This window comes from Balaenoptera borealis (assembly GCF_965194805.1).
Source record: "Balaenoptera borealis genome assembly, chromosome: 16".
Classification (NCBI taxonomy): Eukaryota; Metazoa; Chordata; class Mammalia; order Artiodactyla; family Balaenopteridae; genus Balaenoptera; species Balaenoptera borealis.
In genome coordinates, this window is record NC_138872.1 from 54,670,589 (window position 1) to 54,693,564 (window position 22,976).

At 43.0% G+C, this 22,976-nt stretch overlaps 1 protein-coding gene and 1 long non-coding RNA gene across 23 annotated transcripts in view; one reads left to right on the forward strand and one right to left on the reverse strand.

Moving 5' to 3' along the window:
* RBFOX1 (RNA binding fox-1 homolog 1) overlaps positions 1-22,976 on the forward strand; it is a 2,204,510-nt gene that overhangs the window by 317,774 nt on the left and 1,863,760 nt on the right. The gene's annotated exons all lie outside the window — the stretch shown is intronic.
* On the reverse strand, positions 625-17,996 carry LOC309614215. The gene is made up of 2 exons (XR_014236078.1): positions 8,846-17,996; positions 625-6,421 (listed from the first exon to the last, which is right to left on the reverse strand). It is a non-coding gene; the product is annotated as an uncharacterized lncRNA (long non-coding RNA).

Below are 22,976 nucleotides of genomic sequence, written 5' to 3' on the forward strand. Positions count from 1 at the left end.
AAAGACTGAATGCTTTCCCCCTAAGATCAGGAACGAGTCAAGGATGTCTGCTTTCAATACTACTGTGGAATAAGTCACTATAGTAAGATAAGAGAAATAAATAAAAGACATCAGGATTGGAAACGAAGAAATAAATCTGTTTATTTGCAGGCGACATGTAGAAAATCCAATGAGATCTACAAAAAAATCTAGCAGAACAAATACATGATTTTAGCAAGATTGCAAAACAACAAGATCATTATACAAAAAGCAATTGTATTTCTATATGCTAGAATTGAACAATTGGAAATTGAGGTAAAGGATGCCACCTACAATAGCATCAAAGAATATAGAAACTTATTGATAAATTTGCCTAAATTTGTATCAGATCTGTACACTGAAAAACTATAAAACATTTATGAGAGAAATTAAGACCTAAATAAATGGACAGATGTTATTGTTAAGGTGTCAATTCTCCGAAATTGGTCTATAGATTCAATGCAATCCAAATCACGATCTCAACAGGGTTTGTAGGTTTTTGGGTAGAAATTGGCAACTGATTCTGAAATTTGTATGTAAAATAAAAGACAGAATAGCTAAACTTTGAAAAAAAACGAACAAACTTGGTTGGCTAACATTACCTGATTTCGAGATTCATTATGAAGCTATAGTAATCAACAGTGTAGTATTGGCATCAAGACAGATAATTAGATCAGTGGAATAGTAAAGAGAAAGAACAGTCTTTTCAACAAAAGGGGTTGGAACAATTGGATATCCACATATAAACAAATGAACTCCAAACTATACCTTGCAGTATATTCAAAAATTAACTGAAAACGTATTTTACATCCCAATGTGAAACTTAAATCTTTGAACCTTCTAGAAGACACTATAAGAGAAAAATCTATATGATTTAGACATAGATTAGGCAAAGATTTCATAGATGTGACACCAAAAAAAGCATGACCTATAAAAAATTGATAAATTAAACTTAAAATTTAAAACTCTGCTTTTTGAAAAACACTATTAAGAGAATGACAAACCACAGACTGGCAGAAAATATTTGCAAATTGTATATCTGATAAAGGACTTGTATCCAGAATTTATAAAAAACTCTCAAAACTGAATAATAAAACATGTAATAAAACAATGATAAAATATTTTGACAGAGACTTCTCCAAGTTAGGTATAAATGGCAAATTATCACATGAAAAGGTTTTCAGCATCATCAGTTATTAGGGAAATATAAATTAAAACCACCATGTAATACCACTCTACATCTAGTAGGATGACTAAAATTAAAAACACTGACCACACCAAGTGTTGACAAGGATGGGGAGAACCTGGAATTCTCATATGCTCCTGGGTGGGGGGTGGTCATAGGATGTAACCACTTTGGAAAACAGTTTGGAAGTTTCTTAATTAAACATACACCTACCATGTGATCTAGCCATTCCACTCCTAGGTACTTACCCAAGAGAAAGGAAAGCATATGCCCAAAGACATATGCATGAATGTTCATGGTGATTTTATTTGTAATCACCAAAACCTGGAAACAACCCAAATGTCTGTCAAAAGGTGGGGGAGAAGAAACATTTGTGGCACATGCATCTAATGCAATACTATTGTGCAGTAAAAAGGAATGAACTATTTATACGTGCAGTGACATGGATGAGTCTGAAAAGCTTTATGCTGAGTGAAAGACACCAGATGAAAAAGACTCCTTACTATATGATCCCATTTATATGAATTCTAAAAAATGCAAACTAATCTGTAGGGACAGAAAGCAGATCACTGGTTGCCCAGGGTGGGGGTGGGAAAGGGTGGGAGGGAGGGATTACAACAGGGCACAAGGAAACTTTTGGGGCTGATGAATATGGCACGGTCTTGAATGTGGTGATGGTTTCATGGAGATATATATATATATATATATAACTTTCCAAGTTGTACACTTGAATACTAAATTAAGCCCTCTGTCAGTGAAAACACCGATTCTCACCTGATATCAGGGATCAGGTGAGAATCAGCCAGGAAGAAGATGGAGGTGCCACATGGGTGCTTTTGCCAGATGAAATGCCCTCCACATTGTACATCTTCTCTTTGCTGTTTCTGAAAATTGTCTCTTATTGATAGCAAATCGAGGGTGATTTCATTTACAACAGATTGTGAAAGAGCTCTGTGCTGGTCTCAAAGCGTTAATATGTAGATCCTCTCCTGAAAAGGGAGTGCTCTTGAAGGAACCCGGCATTCAAGGATTAATTTGAATATATTTGCTTTCTCCTCTGTTTGCACGTCGTGGGTGGGCTGTCCCTGAGGTGGCCATAAGGAAGTGGAGAAATTGTTGAGAAGGAACTGAAATGCAATCAGTGTTTGGGAGAGCCGGGAGCCCCATCTTTCCGGCACCTAACATTTCTACTCATTGTCACATTCTCTGAGCTTGACCATTTGACCTTTCTGGGGTAAACTCTGCCCTCTCTGCTGGTAACCTTGTTTGCTTATGGTCACCCCCATAACCACGGTCTGATGGGTAATACTGATCAGAAGGAAGTTTTACTATATCAGAATTTAGATAAGTTAATAGGTGTAAGAAATGTATCTTGTAGGTGGTTCTATCCCTGAGAAAACCATAATTCAAAAAGAGTCGTGTACCACAATGTTCATTGCAGCACTGTTTACAATAGCCAGGACATGGAAGCAACCTAAGTGTCCATCAACGGATGAATGGATAAAGAAGATGTGGCACATATATATGGAATATTACTCAGCCATAAAAAGAAATGAAATTGAATTATTTGTAGTGAGGTGGATGGACCTAGAGTCTGTCATACAGAGTGAAGTAAGTCAGAAAGAGAAAAACAAATACCGTATGCTAACACATATATATGGAATCTAAAAAAAATAAAAAGGTTCTGAAGAACCTAGGGGCAGGACAGAAATAAAGACACAAACGTAGAGAATGGACTTGAGGACACGGGGAGAGGGAAGGGTAAGCTGGGATGACGTGAGAGAGTGGCATTGACATATATACACTACCAAATGTAAAATAGATAGCTAGTGGGAAGCAGCCGCATAGCACAGGGAGATCAGCTCAGTGCTTTGTGACCACCTAGAGGGGTGGGATGGGGGGGTGGGAGGGAGACGCAAGAGGGAGGGTATATGGGGATATATGTAGACGTATAGCTGATTCACTTTGTTATACAGCAGAAACTATCACGACATTGTAAAGCAATATACTCCAATAAAGATGTTAAAAAAAAATAAAAATTAAAAAATGAAGTAAAAAAAAATAAAGTTACACTTACTTGTTACGAATACTTGGAAATACTTTGGTAGAAGAGATGACTTAGCCGGCAAGATGCTTAGAGATGCAGAAGTGATAACTGGAAGATGATACAGTCAGTTCTGCTGTCACGTGACATGTGTGCTCCTAAAAGTCATTGTGCTGTATAGAATTGCACAGTAGAACTGTGTTGAAGCACATCGTTCAAAAACTTTGTCAGTGAGACATTAAAAAAGGTGGAAACCTAATAAAAACAGTAGCACAGTTTTATACACGTTAAATGGTTAAGAAGTACACATAGACTACAATAAGTATCACACTTTACCTTGAAAAAAGACATGCAGTTTGGTTGGAAGTGGGCATTGGAAGGAGTGTAGTTTGCAAGTTACTGATGGTGAAAGCAGGGTTGTCTGAAATCGTAGGGAATGTTGTAACCCAGATGTGGATAGGTGTGGCTCCTAACACAGGCAGTGAGCTGAGGTAGCTGCTTCATGTTTGAGTTTGTGTGTGTGTGTGTGTGTGTGAGTGTGTGCACATACCTGTGTTTTGCATACTTCCAAGTGCCTCAGTTCAGCTGGTTACAGCTTTCTACGTTTACCTCGTGTTTCTCTCACAGGCAAAATCATGCATGAGCAAATGCAAAATATGTGTTATGCTCAAATTGTTCCCTAATGGATCAGTTGCATTGGAACAAATTCACATTTTCAAAACAAGCGTTATTGCAGACCTGACTGTGTCACGGTGAGAGAGGGGCTGTGTGCAGGAGCATTTGAAAGGAGTGTTGGCAGAGACCAGTGACTGAGTTTACATGGGAAAGGCTTGAGGGTAGGACTGAGCCTTAAGATCTCAAGAGCACTGAATTGTGGCATCTGCCCTTCGTTTTGCTGTTCATAAGCCGAGAGTCTGTGAGCCATGTTTCCTTGTCTGCCCTGCCAGTGTTGCTACATGGGAGGGGCCAGAAGGGGCAGCTCATTCTTCTGGTAGCTACTGTGAGTTGACCTGATATTATTCCCAGACGTTATTTTAGACCAGTATCATTTAAAAAATATTGAAGTCACTGACCTACTATTGCCAAAGGAATAAAAAAAATTATTGATATATTGAGCACCAACTGTGTACCAGGTACCATTTTAGGCACTTTGAATACATTAGCAAATAAAGCAGGTAAAAATATCTATCCCTGTGGAGTTCATATTCTGGTAGGACAGTCAGATAAATGATGTTTAGTGTTTCCCAATGAAGACATAAATATTTAAAAATTATCAGTAACGGGACTTACCTGGTGGTCCAGTGGTTAAGATTTTGCCTTCCAATGCTGGGGGTGTGGGTTTGATCCCTGGTCGGGGAGCTAAGATCCCACATGCCTCGTGGCCAAAAAACCAAAACATAAAACAGAAGCAATATTGTAACAAATTCAATAAAGAATTTAAAAATGGTCCACATCAAAATAATCTTAAACAAAATTATCAATAACAATAAAAATGCATCCCTTCATTACAAAAAAATTAGGGAACTTTATTTTCAAAGGGCTTAGTTATACCGAATGCACGGGGCTGACATTATTTCAGAATAAAGGGCTGGTCCTTCCAGAAAATGTTACATCCATGTATAGGCTCTTGGACACCACAGCTGCAGAGCAAGGAATGGTTAGGCCATGAGAAGGACCCCAGTGGGTGTCTTGTTTCTGGCCTGTGGCCTCAGAACTAAACTATGTTAAAAGCTCAGAGAGCTGATGTGGGCCATCAGTTGTGGAAACACCCCTGGGTTAAAGTACATTCCTAAATACCCACCCCCTGGTCCTTACTTGCTGGGCACTTTCTCTTGCCAACCTTGCCTAACTTTCCCCTCTGAACTCTTGAATGTTGAAAGTGGCTTCCCTTCTGGTTTTGGGTAAGCAGCTGCCTCTGGAGCTTTAACTCTATCTCAAAGGCGAGTGACTTTCTCCAACAAGCACTTTCCTTCCCCTCCCCATGCTGAAAATTCAACAATGGCTATTTTGAGGACATGGTGCAGAGATGTCGTTGCCTTGAACAGTGTTAGTCTTAAGAGTGGATGTTTATGGTCCTAGATTGTGCTGGGCCAGCCTGACAACCAAATCTTGGAAGACAGAAGTGCTCACGTTTCTTTAATAAATTTATTTTTGGGGGTCCATCTTTTAACTCTTAGTTTTATTTTTTTCTCACTGAGAGATAATTGACATGTAATTTACTATTTTGTGTGTTTGTGACTTGTGGGCTTTCTAAAGCTCAGGCATAGTATAGGATCCCCTCTTGCCTGGGTCTGTGGGGAGTACTGCCCACCCCTTCACCAGCTGCCCCCATCTCCCTCACTGTGGATGTGGTGGTTTCAATTCAATGGACAGAATAGAATTAATAGAAAGGAGTTTGAAAGTTACTGTAATTCTGGAGCTTGTTGCCTATTTACATAGGTCTCTCTGGGGTTGGGCTTGCCCTGGGACGTGCTGTCCATGACGGGGGGCTTCATTTGCTGGCCAATAAAATATCCTCCGATTCTGTTGGTAAAATGATGTATCTAATTTACAATTTCAGGAGCTTATGGAGGGGGGTATGGCTTGGAGATGGGTCTTGGATAGAACAGTATGTAGAACAATGCTGGGCATATGGGTGCTGGATGCTGGATGGATGGATGGATGATGGGTAAATGAGGAAAATAAGTAAATCTCCAGAAATACTTTGGATCTGAGATTTTATTACCATTTAAACAATAGAGGGTACAGAGGGATCCCCAAAGTGTCTTTATAAAGACACTTTATGCCTCAGAATATTGGTTGGAGGGGGACAGTGGTTTGTAGTTAAGAAAGTGCTGGCTTAGTAATATGGGAGTGAACACGTAGGATATAGATGAAGAGCCACCCTGAAGCCAGAGGTACTACTGGCTTCTGTTGGGTCCTTCCTTTTTTTGTGTTGGGCACATTGGTAATGAATCCATACAGCAGGACCCGTAGCATGAAATCAGCCCAGCTCAGTGGAAGTACATATAAGATGGAGTTGAGGAAAGCCCTCCTTATATGCACAATGTGACCCCTGGTAGATGGAGATCTTACCCTTGAACCAACTTCATCCCCCTTCTGTAGCCAAGAGGCTGGTCGTGGCCAAGGCAAGCTGATCCCCATGGTTTGAGACTTGCGTTGGAGGCAGAGGGCTGTATGCAAATGATACATGGAGGGGTCTCAAGTTTTTATAATAAAATTATTTTATAACATTGTACCTTTTCAGTGCAATGGAGGCAGGCTCCTAGTTGTAGCTCTTTCTGAAGTGACGGTTGAGGGTTGGGAAGTTTTTGACCAAGTGTATTCCTTAGAAAGACCCCCTCCTTCTATTCTGCTCCTATGATTTATGCCTAAGCCAGAGTTTTAGAATTTATATCAGGGAAGAATGAACACGTGTTAGTTAAAGAACACATTTCCCTCTTGTGGTTGTGTTGGTAGAGTCTGCAGAGGGTCCTCGTCATATTAATGCAGGGTTTGCTTTGCCTGAAGAATAATTCCAAGCCTGCCATCTACAGAGAGTGTTATCAAAGGGATCGCAGTGTAAACGGTGACATTCGTGACTGGCTGCAGTGGGGGCTTGCCCACCCTCCCTGGTAGCTGCTGAAATTGAGCTGTCAGACAAGGAAGATGAAATGCTACTTTGTTCTATGGCTTCAGCTCCCAGCGGCAATGTTTCCAGGTCATTTGACATTAGTTCAGAGAATGGGAAACTATTTATCTTTTTTCCCCCTTTTTTTCTAAAGCTTAAAAAAATGTTTTCTGCTTGTTAGTAAGTAGGAAGTGACAGCTCTCCAGGTTGGCTGCCTGCATGTTTGAAGGGAGACATTTACCGGGGTGGCTGGTGGTGCTGGGAGAGGATGCCAGCCCCGCCCCTCCTGGGCTTACGTTCCAAGCCTCAGTGTTCAAGCACCTCACATACTGATAATCTTAAAGCAATGTTTCCCGAAGAGTGTTCCTTGGGACATTAGTTGCACAAGATGTTCCAAGGAAAGAAAAATGTCATGAAAAAGAAATGTTCTGTGGCCAAATAAGTTTGAGACACACTGCATACTATATTTATCCCCCTCCTGTTGACACGCAACTCATATTATCAATAGTATTTGAAGTCTGTGAGGATTCCTACAGGCAAGAAACTTGTTAGGCTTTGTTTAAGCTGGAATTTCCCAAATTTATCTGAATTTTTGAAATTTTCTAAAAGATTTTTGAGTTTCTGTCATGTGTCTGGCACAGATATTACAATGTAAGGAAGGCAGATGGGCCTTTTTTGGCCTCATGGAGCTTACAGATAGATAACAAACTGGTAAACAAACAAGACAATGAACAGTTATGCATTGTGGTACACGAAATGAATGAATAAGTGGGGTACTGCAGTAAGGAATAGTGGGAGGGCTGGATCTGGTGGAGGACAGGGAGGGACGCTCCAATAAGGCAACTTTTAGTTGATAACCAAAGCATGAGAAGGAGACTGCCTATGACATATAGGAGAAAGATTGATGGGGAAGCATGTGCAAAGGCCCTGAGGTGTCACACACTCTTGATCTAAGAAATGCCATTTGAAGATCTATAACCTTTGTAAACTACCCTGTGACCAGAGAAGCTCTTAAGATCTTTATAAAGGGACTGGTACAATATATACAACCCGAGTGGAATTGGTCTCCTCCCTTCCCTTGTCCCCGAGATTCTGAACATGGCCATTGAGAAAGGCCTTGCTCTTGGGCAAGCTCCATGGCTCTTATCCTGCATCATCTTAGGCTCACTTAGCAGTGTGTGGGGTGGGACTCTGAGACTGTTGTCCCCCCTTGGAATGGAAAGGGTCAGTCTTTGTAGCTCTCTGGCCAAAGCCCCCAGTTCACACAAGCCATATAATTTATACTCCATTTGAGGTGCAGTAATGAGAGTGCAAAGGTATTAGACTTCTAGAGAGGAGTTCTCAAACATCAGTATATGAAAGAGACACCTGGAAGATTTGTTACAATGCACAATCCACGGGCCTACCCTCCTCAGACCTACCTAGGATGCTTTGCACACCTGGGCCCAAGAATTATTGATTAGGCTCACAGCGTTCTGGTCCCTCTTCTGGTTCTGGGATGTTTAGGCACAGTTTGTATATTTTTTGATTTATAAACTCCATTAGGTACATCTTAAGGGCCATAGTAAACTTTGATTTAGAAGCCATTCCGTTTGTAATCTAGTACGGCTATGATCCTCAAGTCTGAAATATGGCAGCTGGTGGGATAATAAATCAGGAAACAGGCTTATTTATGTAGTCTTAAAACAAGGAAAACAAAGCCACAGAGTTTCTGCAGGTAAATGAAACACACTGAGAGGTCCCAGCAGGGTCGGGGCTTGGTCGTTTGGGGCAGGGAAGGGTGGTCTACACCTCGTTCTTTGAACCTGATCTGATTCTTTGTTTTAAAGGGACCCTTCCACCTGTGATCTCCCTTCTCCTGGAAGTTGCTCTATCAGTCTTCTACTTCTTTTTCTTTTTTCCTCTTGGTATATAAATAAACTACGGCCTTTCTCATCCTAGGAAGGAAAATTCCCCCTTGACTTCGAATCTCGTTCTTGCTACTCACCATGCTGTCTTGCACAACTCCAGACCTCTTCAGTGGTGATTCATCCTCTTATATTGCTGTTAGCAGGAAGCCCAGCTCCCTAATATGGCTCTGTGTAGACTAGCCCTGCCTGCCCCTCCCAGCTCGCATCTTCCCTGAACTCCTTTCATTCTGCCCATTCCCCACTTGTGCCTTTCTTAACAGGATCTATTTGTGTCTGGATGACCGTGTTTGTTTATTGTCTGCCTCTCCCTGCCTAGAATGAAAGGCTGATGAATTTGGGAATCTTATCTGTCTTGTTCCCTGCTCTATTCAGCATCTAAAACAGTACTTATGTAAATGGATGATAAATATTTATTATTTAAATGAATACATTCATTCTCTTTCTTCTGGGTATTTGCATATGCTGTTTCATTCGCCTAACAATCTCTCTTCTCTTATCCCCTCCAGATGCACGCTTTGCCTGCTAACTCTTCCTTATCCTTTAATTCTCAATTCATAGGTCACTTATTCCAGGAGGCATATGCCACTTCCTCCAGGAAGTATATGCCACTTCCTCCAAGTCACCATGTGACTTCCCAAGTTTGAGATGGGTTTCTCCTGTGTCTCCCACAGTACTTATTACACTATTTACAATTGACTGTTCATATGTTTTATTCCTCTATAGACTGTAAGCTTCAGGAGCACAGGGTCCCTGGATTCTTGTATACCTTTGACTCTTAAGCTCCCTGCCATAAGGTCTAATATAGTGCCTGTACTTGGTAGGTGTGCAATTAATATTGATTGAATAGTGATTTTTAACCCTCTGTCTCCTTTCTCTCATTTTTATCCAAACATCTCGAGTGGTCTATACTCAGTGTCTTCTTTTATCTCAGCCTACTGCAAGTTGACTCTTGGACCTGTCATTGGACTTCTCTGGGGGAGATGCCTGTGGATTCTATGCTGCCAAACTCATCAGATACCCTCCAGCCCTAACCTTATTTGTCCTCCCTGTGGCACTTCATACCGCCAGCCAGTCCTCCTTGACACTCTGTCTATAATGGCAACCATGGTGCCCAGGTCTTGCAACATGCAGGCAATGCAGGGGCGTTTTGGCTAGCAGAGAACAGGAGATTTCGTTGGCTACTGGCAAACCCCTGTAGTGTGAGAATGGGTAATGCTGAGACCTAACTTCCTGCAAAGAATGGGAATTTCTTCAAGGTTTTATTATAATTTTGGGGTCTGTAAATTCCCACATTCCTTCTACCAATTCTGTCCTCTTCTCAATACAAAACTGGGACCATTTTTAGGGCTGGAAAGGTGGGAAAATGCATGGAAGCAGCTTGCTGCCTATCCTTAGTCTCTGGAGGTGGGGGGGTGGGGGGCTTTCACATTAACATTTCCAAGAGATCATAAGCATTCTCCTCTGTGGCCCGTGGTCAAAACTCAGAGATTCTTAATTCTGTTATTTTGAATACCACATGGTGGGAAACAGACATTTTCCTCCTTTCATGCCTTATAGACATTTCTGGAAGCAGGTCTGTTTAACAGAAGTTTTCTAACTCAATTAGCTGGGAAGAAAAAGTACAAAAGAAAGCCATTATGCAAATGTCAGGCCTTGTGGGACACCAGGGAAAGGGTGACAGTATAAGCTTTTGAATGTTTCCAATTCTATTTTCATATTAGACCTTTGTGTGATGACTATTACCAATAATATGCCTTAATGCCCTTTGCCCTTGGGCTGCTCTTGGTTCTGTTTTCTCTAGGAGGGTCCCAGGTCCTCTATGCTGGATCGTCTTCTCCCTTCTTTTAGGGTGGGAGGGTCACTTGTCCTACCTTCATATGTATTTCAGTAGAAATTACTTGAGGACCATGGCCTTAGTTTTTTTTACAACTTAAGTTTAGGGTTATGACCCTGGAATTTATGAGAATTTTTTCCCCCCAGTGTATCACGTCTATTGAGTCCACCCCATATTATTCTTTCCAGGACCTCATTCCCCTTGTCACTTGTTCATTCACTAGTTAATGTGTTCACTCATCCAATATGGTGCTGTGGCTATGAGGACACAGAGAAGATGATCTTTTATTGGCTGTCTTTTATTTCCAGGGTGAGAAGCTTTGAAATCCCCGGCACTAATTTTGTCTCTAGCTCTAAGGCAGAGTTCTTCCTGAGCTCATGGCAAGGTTAGAATGACCTCTCATCATTCAGGAAAAAGAAAGATTTGATGAAACAGTTTTATTTCTGTTCCATCCAAGCTTATTTCCAAAGACACCATCCGTGGCAAAGTGTGGTAATTGGGGATCTGCAGTGATATGTCAAGTTGGATCGGAGCCTCCAGCAATTTTACTTAGAGTCTGTGAAGGCTGCCTTTTTCCTAGATACTGGAACTGCCAGGGTCAGGACTCAATGAAAGAACCTCTTGGTCTTGTCACCTTTGGTTATGTGTTGGATCAAGGCTGTGATGGTCGATTCTGGTGCCAGGAGCTACTATGAAACACCCGGAGTGTACAGAGCAATTTTTCAGGGTCAGGAGGAGAAGAAGCGGAGAGAACTGGGGGAGGAAAGAAAACTTCAGGGGGAATTCTTCTTAGAATCAGAGGATCAGACATGCTGGCACCACTGGGCTCTTTTCCTGGGTGGATAACAAGGTCCTCAAACTTGCAAGGGCTGGGGAACCTGCCTTTGTGTTCTGGGTGCAAGACAACCGATCTAGTGGACCGCAGGCCGCATTCCGCTGCTCCCGGTGTGCTTGCCTCTCTATAGATTTTTGTTTCTTGAATAACATTTTTATTGAGATATAACTCATACACCATACAATTCACCCATTTAAGGAGTACAATTCAGTGGTTTCCAGGATGTGCAGCCATACTCACAGTAAGTTTTAAGACATTTCCATCACCCCCAACATCCTCATACTTATTAGCACTCACCTCCCACTTCCCATCCCCCTCCCCAGCCCCCGGCAACCACTGATCTGCTTTCTGTCTCTTACCACAATTTATAAATGTACATTTACGTGTGTGTGTGTGTGTGTGTGTGTGTGTGTGTACTGCCTCTCACTGCCAATAGACTGTGAGCTCCACGTGGGTAGGAGCCACATCTGTTTTATCCACCACTCCAAGCACACAATACACATTTGCTGAAAATAATAGAGAAGGGAGTTTCTCCTCCCCCCCTCCCCACAACTATAATGCGTCACCTTCTCCACTTGATTATGCTTCTCTCTGGATTAAATTTTCACTTCCTCCCACTGAATCTGTCCTTCTGGCTCTCTTCTTGGATTGTTGCATTTCTTCAGTCTAATAAGAAATGATAATAATAGCTTTTATTTGCATAACGTATCTGTGTTTTTTCCACCTTTATTGAAGTATAATTGACATGTAACATTGTGTAAGTTTAAGGTGTACAAGGTAATGATTTGATATATGTATATATTGCAAAATGATTATTACCACAATGAGGTTAACATCTATAATCACCACATTTTTGTGTGTGTGTGTATGGTGAGAACTTTAAAAATCTACTCTCAGCAACTTCCAAATGTATTACAGTTCAGTGCTGTTCGCTGTAGCCACCATGCTGTTCACTACATCCCCAGGACTGTTCATCTTATAACTGCAAGTTTATGCCTTTGACCACCTTCACCCATTGCCCCCACCCTGTGTTTGTTCCCGGGTGTGTACAAATATTTCTATTCAATTGTATGGGCTTTCTCTTCTGATTTCTTTCTCTTCGCTAAGGAAATGAATCCTTCTTTTGGGTTTATTCCCTCCTTTCTGTGTCATGTGAGGCCATGTGTGGTGTTGCCAAAAGCAAATGGTGCAGTCCCAACTGCCTGTCACTTAAAGAATAGATTGATCATTTACAACCCCAAGAAGACTTGTTATGGGGTGAAAACCATACATTTTGGACAAAGGGCCAACTGTCCAATAAATTTTGGGAATCCATCCCAGTGTTCTTGCTTCTCTAGCAGATACACAATCAGTCGTCTTGGTCATCTCACCTCCTAAACAAAGAATTGGAGACAGGTGTCCTGCTGGTGAGATGCCATTGGATCAGGCCTTGACCTTGGCGGCACGACCAGTTTCTTATATGGATTGGTTTTGTAGCTTCTGCAGGTTGAAGGATGGCACTTGAAATAGTTCCAGTCACCCAGACCCAACAATTGCTCTGCCCATCATCAGTAAGCAGGAGGCAGTGTTGATGTCAGGAAGAGGTATCTGGGATTCGTTACTGTGGCTGCAACCTTAGGGAGACACTGGGTGAGAAAGATGACACAGATCAGCTGAATAAACAGGGCTCAGAGCAAACAAGAACTGCCTCTTCCTTGTCCTTTGCTGAGCTACCTCCAAGGCATTCTGGGGTTCAGAAGGAAAAGTGGTATGTGTGTGTGTGTGTGTGTGTGTGTGTGTGTGTGTGTGTGTGTGTGTGTGAGTCACTCTGCATTAGAATTTGGAAGTCAATTTTCCTCTTTCTTCACGACAACCTATGGAATCTTATCTGTAAGGAGTTCTAAGATATTTTCCAATAACCAGTCTGTGTAGGCTGGTGCCACATGGAAATGAGATGCTGGAGAGGCTCCTGGGGGTGGGAGTCTTAATCCAGCCAAGCCTGGTCTTGCCCATCCCGGTCACTCTCAGTTTTTATACTGAGGTTAATGTGTGAGCTGTTTAGCCTGGCTTATGGCAGCTCTCCAGTTGCCTTCCACACACCAGGAAGATAGACAATAGACAAATAATCAAACACAAAAATATCCATTTGCAAAAGGTGGTGCAGTATGTAAAGTGTGTCATGGCATTTACTTTATATGGAGTGGTTAAAAATAAAAATTTTGGAGTTGGAGTTCAATACGTGCTGACCCACTCCTTCTGGTTATTACATTTTGCTTCTGGCTGATTTCCTGGTATTGGCTGATTTTTTTTCATAATGTGTCCCATTTCCTAGAGATTGCAGGAAAACAAGAGTAAAACAAAAATCAACCGCAATATGGAGAAACCGCCTGAATGGCTTTAGAATGCTTTGAAACTGTTTAGTTTTTGTTTTGTATTAGACAGGGAGACACTCACAAATGAGCCACAAGACAATTCACCTGCAGACACTCCACATCGACTCAATCCCTTCTTGTGTATTTAATCAAATAGCAGCATAATAAATTAGCAGCGATTCATTTGGACACCAAATACCAAGTTGTTCTCCTAAGTGACCTGGATTGATTTCCACGTGTCGCAATTCATCAGAAGGAAGTGGCTTCACTGCTGGGAGTCCAAATACTCTTAACACATTTCTGGTCTCACTTTCACTTTAACGGGCAAAAGACATTTGGTTTTCTGCCTTAGATGGTAAGCCTCACAATTAGTGAGACTGGAAATGCCAAACAAAGGCCCTCAGATGGATTGGCTTTCCCAGAACAGAAAGGCCCTGGGAGCAGCTGGGGGAAACCAGATGGAGCTTGTACTTGGGAGAGGAAGGATGGGCCGTCTAGCTGTATCCCACATCCTGTGGCCTCATGGATATATGGGCATGCATGGCCCCAGGGCTGCATCACTTTGGAGTAGTTGTGAGTTATACCACACTTGTTAGAGTAAATGCTGATGTCAATAGCTAACATATATCGAGTTTTTACGATGCAACAAGCATCCTTCTAAGTGTATTACAAGTGCTGACTCATTTAATCTTTACAACCACCCCACGAGGCAGGTAGCACTATAGGTTCCACTTTACAGAGCAGGAAAATGGGGCATCCAGAGGGAAAGTAACCTGCCCAGGGTCCCAGAGTGAGGTGGTGATGGATCAGGTCTTCAATACTAGGCTTTCTATAAAGAATGGGGCTAATTTCTATGTCTGTACATGGAGGGGAATCCAACTCAGATGGTAGTAGTGGAATATTCAGATTAACAGCAAAAGGGCCTTGTGGTTGGAAGGGCTCTGTGTACATTTAGGTGAAATCACCATCTAAACCACCATCATCGTCTCCGCCACCACTTATCGTCAGTGTATTTTGTCGGTAAATTCGTTGTCACTGTTGGTGGAGATGGGACAGGTAGCAGAGCAAAGTTTGTGGGGATAAGCACATAGTACTTTGGAATTCAAGAGTTAGGTACATAGTAATGTAGGGATGGGTGAGTGTTGTCACTTTGTCAGTTTTTGTCATCAGTAGTGAGCTGGCATAGTTTGGATAAATTCTATGGTTTCCTGCAGTTCCTTTTCTGCCCACTGTCAGTGTGGGTATGTCCTCTCCTGTGCTTTCTCTCTCATCATACTCTCCTCGTGTCCTCAGCTTTGCTCAGTGATGGCCTTAAGAACCCATGTTTTTCTTTTTTAAATTTATTTTTGTTGAAGCATAGTTGAATTACAATGTTGTGTTAATTACTACTGTACAGCAAAGTGACTCAGTTATACATATAAATATATATATACTCTTTTTTATATTCTTTTCAATTATGGTTTATCACAGGATATTGAATACAGAAGAACTCATGTTTTGAAGTCAATACCTAAGATGTTTGATTTTTCACTCATCCTGCCAAATAACTGGGTTGGAAAGTCGTGGCACCTCTTCTTCATGTGTCCTCGTGAGGGGTTGAAACCTCTCTCCTGACTCGAGGCATTAGTCAGGGAAGGTAGACTATCTCTTAAGGGTTGACTGCCCCAATGTGGGTGCCTTTGGAGTTAAGTGAATAGGCTTTGAAAACAGACACATTTTTGAAACCTGGTTCTGACTATGTCTCACCTTGGGCAGGTCACCTATATCAGCTGATTTTCTGATTACCTCTCTGTAAAATGGAAGGAATGATATTCTCTTCAGAAACTTTTGGTAAGGAGTAATGATAAGAGTTAATGTTCCTTTTGAGCACTCCCTATATTTTGGCCACTGTGCTAGGAACTTAAATTTACCATCTCATTGGATACTCAGAACAGCTCCATGAGGCAGGGACTTTATCATTCCCATTTCACAGATGAGGAAACTGAGGCTTAGAGGGATGAAATAAAATGCCCAAAGTCAATGAAATGGTGGGACCTGGAAGCTATATGACTCCAGAGCCATTTCTCTTAACCTCTCAGCATGACAGAATGGGTCAAGTATTCAATGACTCTCCTTTTTCCCTTCCTCATGACCCCATGATCTTTATTTTGGGCATCCTGTGTGGGCATGAGAAATAAGGATTATTTTTCTCCTCTTTCTTTCTTGATGTGGTTCTGTCTGTTTGGGGTTCATCCTGTTCTGTCTCCTACATAAGAGGATCCTAGTAAAAGAACAGGACATTATGTCAGTCATATTGCAGATATCATAAAGATTAAAAACCCGGAGTGATGGCAACTCAACAGTTAAGGGAGAATTTCCACATTAGGACTGGGGTTTAAACTTTATCAGCCTTTTCATAGCACCAACACGTGGTGACATTCACAGAGGAGCATTTTATAGGGCATAGAAACCCAACACATGGTGAGGCACCTGGGTGTGTCCTGCTGACGCGCCGAACACAGGACCAGGCCTCAGAGCTCTCATGGCTGCTCCTCTGTCTGCTTCCTCTTTTTTCCTTCTAACCCACAGTGTCACACACACCTGGGTTTGCATACAGCATACACTATTGGTTTGAACCAGAAGGTCTCGTTTCTAATTCTGACTTTATCGCTTCCTCACCATGTGCTTGAACCTCCATTTCCTCATCTGTAAAATGGGGATAAAACTGTTGTCGTGAGGTTTCAATGTGAATTAGTACATGTCAAGTCCTTAGAATAGTTCCCAGTCCCTGGTGAGTCTTCAATAAATGTCAGCCATTTGACCATTCTGAGTTCTTAATCACCAGTCAGGCCATAGCCCCCATGGGCAGACTAATGTTGGACATGATAAACATTTCCTGTATTATACTTATTAAATATCTTGGAGACCTTAAAAAAAAAGTAAGACAGTGAGTTCAGAACTCTAAGAGTCAGAGATCAGCCAAGGGTGTTTTCTTCTTTGTGGCCCAATGATGAAGCGACTCATCTTCTACTTTCATAAGTAAGGTGTGGATCCTTTCTTATTTCTAATAGGAATATTACAAGGTACACCGTATGCGTCTCTCATGGTGCAGAGCAAGCCTTTGCTGCACATCTCAGACGTGTCCCCTTTCCCTTGTGGAACTTAAGTAAATGGTTTCTTGGGAATAGAAGGGTTTAATCCAGGTGGTTCCATGGACTCCCCGGAATCTTTCACCAAGTCCATCCTGTATCAGAGGATGTGATGTGGCTCAGAAGCTCCCCAGGCCTCTGCGAAGGCCCCAGTCATTTATTTGTTCTTTCACATCTTTTGACAAAATTTATTGCATGGATACTCTGTTCACAGTGCTCTTCTGGGCAGTGGGGACACAGCAGTGGACGAGACCGACAAAAATCTCTGACCTCATAGACCTTATATTCTTGGCAGGATTTCTCAATCTTGGCACTATTAACATTTGGGGCCAGATGATGTCTCATTATGGGAGGCGGTCCTGTGCTTCGTAGGGTGTTTAGCAGCATTCTTGGTCTCTACCCACTAGAGGCCAGTAGCATCCCCTCCCACTGTTGTGACAAGCAGAATCTCTCCAGGCCATGCCACGTGGCCCCTGGGGGTTCAACCGCCCATGGCTGGGAGTCATTTTTCTATGGGGAAGGAGATGATGACCTGTAAAACAGCATCATGGAGAACAACTAACAGGGAGAAGGAGGCGGGGGGCCCAGGGGAGGGGTTGGCTATTCTACAGAAGGTACAAAGCAAAGCCCACTGAGATGACATCTGAGCCAAGATGTAAAGAGGTGAGGGAGTGAGCCCTGTGGACATCCAGGAAAGGGCACCAGGGGGATAAGGCCAGATGGGTAACAATGGTAGGAGCTAGGGGAAGATGGCTGCTGAAGGCTCTTCCTCTGAGGGAGGTAGGAGGTGCTGAAGGCTTTAAGCAGAGGAGCAGCATGACCTGGTGCTATTTTTTTTTTTAATTTATTTTATTTACTTATTTTTGGCTGCGTTGGGTCTTTGTTGCTGTGTGCGGGCTTTCTCTAGTTGCAGTGCACGGGCTTCTCATTGCGGTGGCTTCTCTTGTTGCGGAGCACGGGCTCTAGGCACGCGGGCTTCAGTAGTTGTGGCTCACGGGCTCAGTAGTTGTGGCTCGCAGACTCTAGAGCACAGGCTCAGTAGTTGTGGTGCACGGGCTTAGTTGCTCCGTGGCATGTGCGATCTTCCCGGGCCAGGGATCGAACCCGTGTCCCCTGCATTGGCAGGCGGATTCTTAACTACTGCGCCACCAGGGAAGTCCTTTTTTTTTCCTTTGGCCACACCACCGAACTTCCCTGACCAGGGATCGAACCTGTGCCGCCTGCAGTGGAAGCGCAGTCTTAACCACCGGACCACCGGGGAAGTCAACCTGACTTGTTTCTATGAAGGGTGCCCTGGCCGTACAGGGCAAGGGCAGGCACAGGGAGGATACTGAGGAGGCCGCTGTAATGATGGTGGTCCAGACCAGGGTGGTGGAGATGGAGATGGTGAGACTCTGGTTGTTGGCTGTGTTCTAAGGGTGAGGCTGGGAGGATCTACTGATGGATCAGAGGTACAGTGGGAGGGGAAGAGAAGTATCGGGGATGACGCTGAGGCATCTGAACTGAGCAGTGGAAGAAAGGCATGTCAGAGTTCCCCCTGGCAGCTGTTGGAAACGCTGGTCCTTGTCCCCAGCCTCGGGTGGGGTGGTGAAGGCCTTAAAAGTGGTTCCTCTTCAGTTTTCTCATCACTGCTTTGGCCTGAGTTGTTCCACAACCCCTCCCCTACCTGCATCATAATCACTTTTGGGTGCTCTTAAAATGCAGATTCCTGGGCCCCACCCAAATATACTGAATTAGAATTACTAGGGGTGGAGCCTGGGAAACTGCATTTCAGTAAACGCTCCAGATGATTTGGACATGGCTTGTTTTGAGAGCTCCAGCCCCAGGGCATGCACCAGGAATAGATCGCAGCTTCCTGTAGCAGAGGCTTCCTTTGCCTGGCTGTCTCCCTGGTCCCAAATCTTGGCCCCTGTATTTATCCTCCCCTGCCCCCTGCCAGGCCTCCCAAGGCTCCTCTCTATGGAACAGGCCTGTCCTGTACCACATCCTGTTTATCTTTCAGCTTCTTCATTTTGCCCACCTGATGCCGTTCTTTCTGATGAGATCTTCAGGTTTTCAAATTTTATTTTGGGTGGAAGGCTGACAACAGGCAGAGTTATAATCTTAGAATGGTAGAATTTCATACCTGCAAGGGACCTGTGAGGGCATCACAATCGTTTCATTTTCTTCCAGGTGAGGAAACTAAGGCTCAGAAGGAGAAATAAGTTTGTGCAGTTTGACCCAACTAGTAACGCTGCTAGCTGCTCTCGCCTGGAAAACATAAGATTCAACTGTGTTGCATCAGAATCTTTCCCTTTGCAGCCCCTGTGAAGGTTTTTCATCCCCTCACAAGCCTGTCCTGCCACGTCTCAATTGCTTTTTTTGTTTTTAACCTAAGAAAATGATTACATAGTTTGAGTGGAGTGTCAGCACTTTTCTAATTCCTCCATATTACAGTCTCCGAACCCTCTGAACTCTGGAAAATCAGGAAATTGGGGAAACTTTTAGGAGAATAGGAGGCTGTAAGTAAACTCTTGAAATTCATGATTTTGTTTTCTTTTCATTTTGCAAGAAAGTATTGTCTCCAGAAGGGGAGGCTTCACAAAGCCAGACCTGAGCTGTAAAGACAGTGGGAGCCCAACTGCTGTGCAGAGAGCCTGGCTTTTCCAATCCCGCTGCTTGATAAATACTGTGCTAAATGGCTTTGGCCCCATCCCCCTGACTAACCAGATAACAAATGGATACTTTAATAACTTTGTGATAATAAGGGTCATTCACCCTGTGGTACAACTGCCTCTGCTGAGGGATTTCACGTTGGGGTTATTTTATTATCATGGAAGCATATTTGCTTTATAAAAGGGACTTACTTCATCACAATTATGAAGCTTCCTTTACCTAAGAACATCCTAAATTGCTCTCTCTGAATAGGCTGTTTCTTAATTTTAATTCTGAGAAGTCGGATATTGAGGAGTGGGTGAAATAAAGAAAAAGTAAGTCACCATCGTCATTACTGTCAACATCATCATCACCATCATTAGCATTATATCATCAGTTTCATCATCATTGTCATTATTGTCACCACTATCATAGTCATTTTCATTGTCAGCCCCATTACTGTTGTCATCATTATCATCATTTTCATCATCAGCATCCTCATCAGTACAGCCACCATTTACTGGTAACTTGTCCTTCATGTGTTCTAGCTCAGATGATCACCCTAACAGCTCTATGTCAGGCAGGTACCACTTTTCTCGTTTTATGGATGATACATCTAGAGCTCAGAAGAGTCAACTTCCTTGTCCAAAGCCTCTCTGGAAAATGGCAATTTCTGGCACCACATTCCCTGACACCTACTCTTACCTGATGGGTGTGGAACACATGCCCCATGCCAACTAAGGTTGGAGCCACCTGTCTCAAAGGTAAAGCTTCCAGAGGCACATGGAGTAGTCAGAAGTGCCACATGGTGTAGACCATGGGTCCCCAGCCCCCGGGCCACAGACTGGTACCGGTCCGTGGCCTGTTAGGAACCGGGCCTCACAGCAGGAGGTGAGCAGCAGGCAAGCGAGCAAAGCTTCATCTGTATTTACAGCCCCTCCGCATCGCTCGCATTACTGCCTGAGCTCTGCCTCCTGTCAGCATTATGGTGAGTTGTATAATTATTTCATTATATATTACAGTGTAATAATAATAGAAATAAAGTGCACAATAGATGTAATGCACTTGAATCATCCCGAAACCACCCCCGACCCTGGGTCCATGGAAAAATTGTCTTCCACGAGACCAGTCCCTGGTGCCAAAATGGTTGGGGACTGCTGGTATAGACCTAACCAGTAAATAATCAACTAACCTCGATTGACCTAATTGGGCTGATCACCTCTCTGTCAAAATAGGAAGAAGTGCTAACTCAGTCTCTACTTGGAATGCGATGTAACCTCTTCTTGAGCTGGAATTACCACCCAGAGAATCTGGTGCCGAGATACCCAATTTCCCCTCATTTTTAATAATAGCATCCAAAGCTGGCATTATATGAAGCTTGTAGTAAATGGATCACCAGTGTTTGCACTTTGAAGTGAGGTCGTCTGCTCATTTGGGCTGGGGCTGCTGCGGTTGGGAGCTTTGCAGCCATTTCTTCTCTTGATGGAGTCCTGTCAAGATGGACTTCATGTTCCTTCTTCCTCTTTTCCTTTGTTCCCTCCCTGCTTATCTTTCTGTTGAGTCCAAAGTCCATATCAATCAAGAAAATAGTTTAAAAAATCAAAGCAAATAGCCTCCACCCACCCACCCAAGAGAGGAACTAAAAAATTTTTTTTCCATTTGTCAGTACTGCAAGTTGGTTAACTGGGTACTGATAATTTCCCAGATGAATCCAAAAGGATGTGCATCCTGGCCCCTTTCTCCCAAAGATCCAGATGATATTTTGCATTAACAGGAACTAGGAGAAGGGCCAACATCAATTTTAGGTTGGTTTTGGAGATACTGCAAACATGTTGACTCATTTGTCTCTTTGGTCCTTTTGCTTCTCCATTATGGGGAGTTTCCATCAAAGCCCATTTCTTAAAGGCGCACCTTCTGGGTTGATATGTCAGGAGCTGCACTGTTGATAAAGAAAGTGAGGTGCAAACGCAGGTATCCTGGGGAATAAGGAGCTGCAGTGTCTGAGTGCTGGAGAACTAAATAAATACAGGGAAGGGATATTTCAGAGCTGTTATTGATTGGATGCTGAGGAGTTATTAAGTTCTAAGAATGGCTTATTACACCTCTTGGGCCAAGATTAAAGAGGAGTTAAGCCATGGATATCCGTCGGGAACCGTATCTACAGTTCAGAGCCCTCTGCTGAAGCCCCTTCCCTCCTGACCTGTGTCTCCTCCCCCGCATCCCACGCTTTCCCCGTCCCCTCGCCTCCAGGTTGTTGGATATAAGACACTGTCAGGACCTTTTCCAAGTTGGTTTATCTCTCTCAATTGAACACCCCTAGGAGCCCCATGTGGAATGTCTTTATCGAATCACACATTTCCCCAACTTCACGAAAACCATTTTCCAAGAGAAAAGAGCAGTGTAATTATTTCGTGGGGATCTGAAAACAGGCAGACTTGGGATGTCAGGAGCATCCTATTAGGCTGATTGGCTCTGTAACTAACAGCTTCCACTCTTGGTAGCTAAATCAGGGGTTTCCTTCACATTGGGGGTGTTAGGGAGGCACGGACCTGTCTTGGGGGTAGACGCACCCCAGCATTGTGAGGTCAAAACAGTGTGGGGCTTCAACAGCTAAAATTGAGTGGGAACAGTGGTGCCTTATCTGTATAATTGGCATTCATGTGCTCTTTTTCCATCCTCATTCCCAGTGAAGCATCTGATGTCCAGTCCCTTGCAACATAGAACATTCCCCATAAATAGTTTTAATGACTTCTATTACTACAGGTTTGCAAACCTGTAGTAATAGAAGTCATTAAAACTTCTAATGGGGCCAGGTGTGGTCTGGAATTCATCATTTTTCAGATTTTAGAAAGGCTCTGGGGTGCCTATGCTACACATTACATCACACCTCCAGTGGCGCCTGGGGCAGCACTTCATAACCAAACACGTGAATATTTCTGCAAATAAGCCAGTATTCACACTAAGTGGGATAAATAAATATCATTAGGCTGATGAATGGCTATTCTTTAGGTCATAAACAGTCCAGTTGAATATTGGAGATTTCTTTTGGTTCAACCTAATATAAAGCGTCTCATGTTAAGTCAGGGGAGATTTCCCACCAGATGAATCTAAGTCAGTTTTAAGAAGAAAGTTTCTGTTTGCAAAGAGGTTTTGGGTTTTGGAATTTCTGATGAATGACCTGGGTTTTTACTTACTTGTCCTCGTTTGTCAGAAGGAATACTGGCCTCTGTTCTTCTGAGAAATCAAATTTTACTTGTTGGAGGGTGTGTGTGTGTGTGTGTAAGTGTAAGTATAAATGTAAGTGTAAGAGAGGGAGGGTGGGAGAGAGAGAGAGATCTGTTTCCCTCATCCTTCCTGCATGTCAAGAAGGACCTTGGATCCCAAACCCTGCCAGGAAAACCCTATCCATGGTCTGACATTTAGAAG